Raw genomic sequence first — 463 nt, forward strand, 5'->3', positions numbered from 1 at the left:
AGACAGACAGACAGACAGACAGACAGACAGACAGACAGACAGACAGACAGACAGAGATACTTTTTTTCCCTGGAACAGAAAATGAGCATATCGTTCCGTCTTCTGAACAAGGTCAGAGAAACCAACACAATCTACATAGCTGTAAAAGTCGAAGATTTAAACACTAAGTAGATCTCTTCCATAACAAGAGCCAGCTGCTCCCACGTCTGGTGGGAGGACACCCCGGCCAGTCTCCGGACAATCATGGCAAAACGGCGGCTCGCTCGAGCGGGAAAAGGCGATCCAGGAGCCGGACGTGGCGCGTTGATGAGGGTGCCTCCCTGGTCGAGCTACCAACACTAACAGCATCGTGGGCTAATGGGCTGGGGATAACGAACCACGCGCACAGACGCAGTGTGTGACTGAGTGTGAGACAGACACACACACACACACACACAGAGAGAGAGAGAGAGAGAGAGAGAGA

This window comes from Aplysia californica, unplaced genomic scaffold (genome assembly GCF_000002075.1).
Source record: "Aplysia californica isolate F4 #8 unplaced genomic scaffold, AplCal3.0 scaffold00773, whole genome shotgun sequence".
Lineage (NCBI taxonomy): Eukaryota > Metazoa > Mollusca > Gastropoda > Aplysiida > Aplysiidae > Aplysia > Aplysia californica.